We start from the raw sequence: 3128 nt of genomic DNA, 5'->3' as shown, positions 1-3128 counted from the left end.
TTCTGGTAGAGGATTTCAGCCTGTCGTTTTAATGATTCTAGGTAGAACAGAGTGTTTTTGACAGGTTTGTATTTTCTTACATGTATTAAATTTGATTCTAAAAGTACAGTGTTCAGCTTTTTAAAGCAGAATTTTGTGGGTTGTGTGACTTTGTTTTCCATTATGTTAAATATAGAGCATCCATATGTTGTTTTCTTTTGGAGTCTCAAAGAAAACTATAATATAGTCACTGAGAACTGGAATATTTTATCTCTACAATCATAACATTCCTGCAGCAGAGGAGTTCGGCTTAACATGAACACTTTTTCATCTTTCCGTTATTGCAAATTTGTGTTCTAACCCACTTTCTATGTTACACTCACGAAGTCAAAGCTGTAACAGGCACAGAACAATCAACACCTTTCCAGCTCCTAAGTTACAGTTTTATGATATGAAACCCCGCTGACAAAGATGTTCATGTCTTTGGTTCATGACCTTCAGGTTGCTAGAGCACAGTATGAAGTATTACACCTGGCTTCCATGGTGTAATCTTTACAGTAAGAATAATACATGAGACCTTACATACTTCTATCAGTTGCAAATGTTCTTGTAGCTCATTGTACAATATGTCAGATGAAATGGATTTCATGATCTTTTATATAATGCATATGTTCCAACAGTCATTTCAAATCTAATTTATTTCCTTAGAAATTCATTCATCTTTTGGGTGCCATTTTTAACCATTTTGATTTGATGCTATGCAAGCATAGGGGCTAAATTCTGTGTTCAGATACATGTGCCCAAGTCCTCTTTAATTCAGTGAGGGGTTTGCATGTGTGCAAGGCCAGAATTTGGCTTATAAGTATTTTTAATTCCCTCAGTACACTGTTTCACCACAAACTGTTCAGTGATTCTGGGAAGTCGTTCTTCAGAAGCTGAGGCTCACTTAATAGAAAGTGGTCTTTCTAGTCAAACTAGATAGGCTTGTTTACATTACATTCTTTCCAGTTAATTTGCCTGTTTAAACACCTAGTCTACTTCGGTGGTGTTTCAGAATATAAACGCAGGTTTTTGTGAGTTGTAATATTTGTTGCACCTTCCCTCTGGTACTCCATCAAAAACAGTTGTAACATTTTTCCTTTCTTACGTCGGTGGTGGTGGCTGTTAGTGGGAATTCAGGGAGGGGAGAAAGGGAATATGTTGGATTTTATGGGGTGGGCACTTTGAAGTTTAAAACCTTGTGCACAATTTTATTTATACTAGGCTACTGTGCATTTTCTGGAAAGAATAAGTTAGCTGAGGTTTCTATTAGCCAAATTAGCTTTTAAAAGTATATTTTAATGGGGAGAGTGACATTAGCTTCAGGGCATTGTTATATATAGTAATATTTTGGCCTTGTGCAATGCAGAAAATCAGCAAAACTGGGGATTCCTTATTCCCATGGAAGGGTCTTTTTGTGTGGCAGGGAGCGAGAAGGAGATGGGGAATGTGATTGGCAAAACAGTAGATTATGTGTAGTGTAAGATCAGTTTATTCACTTGTTTGGGAACAGAAATGGCAATATCTCAGTCTCAGCACTCACACTCATTAGGTGAGTGCAGGATGTGTGTGTCTCAGAGGTTTAGTATTTATAGAACAGCCTTGTCTCCTTGATCTATGAAGTAGTCTCCCTTATTGAAAGCCACAGCTTTGGTCTTCACTTTCTGTTCTTCTTTTCTAGTCTTTTCTATTCTGGTTCTTGTAACCATCGGTATGGTATCTAAAGGCCAGAATAAGACAATATGCCATAATTGCCTCTAGAAGGAGAAAGGATTTGGGGAATATATAAAGTGCATTTGAAATTTTTAAAAACATCAAAGAAAATAACTGCAAGTTATTTTATCTATTAAGACTAAAAGGCTATTAAAATGGGAAATTTTAGCATAACCTTGGAATCTTGCATATATAACCCCGAAACTCCGGGATGGACAAAAATTGAAGAAAAAAAAATTATGGAAATTTTCCAGAGAATATTTTGTTCAAGCTCCCAAAAAAATCATTACACAAGGCAAAAATTGGGCATGATATCTGGGTGAACGGAAAACTGAATAGAATGAAAAATCTTTACACTCTCCCACCAAAATTTGGGTAGAAAGAAAATGTGCATTTTCATGTGTGTGTTTCATATGAAACTGACTAGCTGAAAAAGATATGTGGTCTATGCTATAGTGGGAATGGTACATGTAAATATGGACTATGCCTAAGCTCACCAGACATATCATGCTTCCTACACATATTACCCAAATAATATATTCCATCCGAGATGTGAAATATTCTATGACTTAAAATATTGATTCACATAAAGTCCACCAGAGAGGATGGTGCTCGTATTCAAGAAATGTTAGTACTTGTGCCTGAGCCATAGGGCTCTATCAGAGAGATTAGTGGCTGAGATCAACATGCTATTTATGCCACTCTGTTAGCTATATATGGGCTCTGGTATTCAGTCAGTAGCGGTTATTGATTGTGACTGCACTGTGATCAACATATACCTGGTGGAGACAAATGATGTGACCAACTGTTATTATACCCCATGACACCTACCATTAGCCACATATGTGGATATGGTCACATATGTTGGGTGGAGAATGAGGTGTGCAGCAGCAGATCTGTCTCCAATATAATGCTATTGTGCCATATAATTGTGAACATTCCCAGCATGATGGAATAGTGGGCTACAATTCATTTGCTCATTTGCTGAACTGTTTCAGTATCTCTCCACACAACTCCTTATAGGTGGGGAAGATACGGTCCTTTAAGCAGACATTGAGCAGCTTTTCACTCTATGCCTTACATCATTGGAGATTTTTAAGAGCAGGTTAGACAAACACCTGTCAGGAATGGTCTAGATAATGCCGAGTCCGGCCACGAGTGCAGGGGATTGGACTGGATGACCTCTCGAGGTCCCTTCCAGTCCTATGATTCTATCATTTACACACCGGGATATATCAGACAGCCAGAATCCTGGGGCTTGTCTACATGTTGGAAAATAGTATTGGCACAATATTGGAATAGTATTTTTCCAACTTGTGAGCTAGAATTTGGCCCCCAACGTTTACTATTATTGCCTTTTAAATATCTAAATAATGTAAAGAAACTCATGCTAGGTT

This window comes from Chrysemys picta, chromosome 4, assembly GCF_011386835.1.
Source record: "Chrysemys picta bellii isolate R12L10 chromosome 4, ASM1138683v2, whole genome shotgun sequence".
In the NCBI taxonomy this organism is placed as follows: domain Eukaryota; kingdom Metazoa; phylum Chordata; order Testudines; family Emydidae; genus Chrysemys; species Chrysemys picta.
This window is presented reverse-complemented; position numbering follows the sequence as displayed.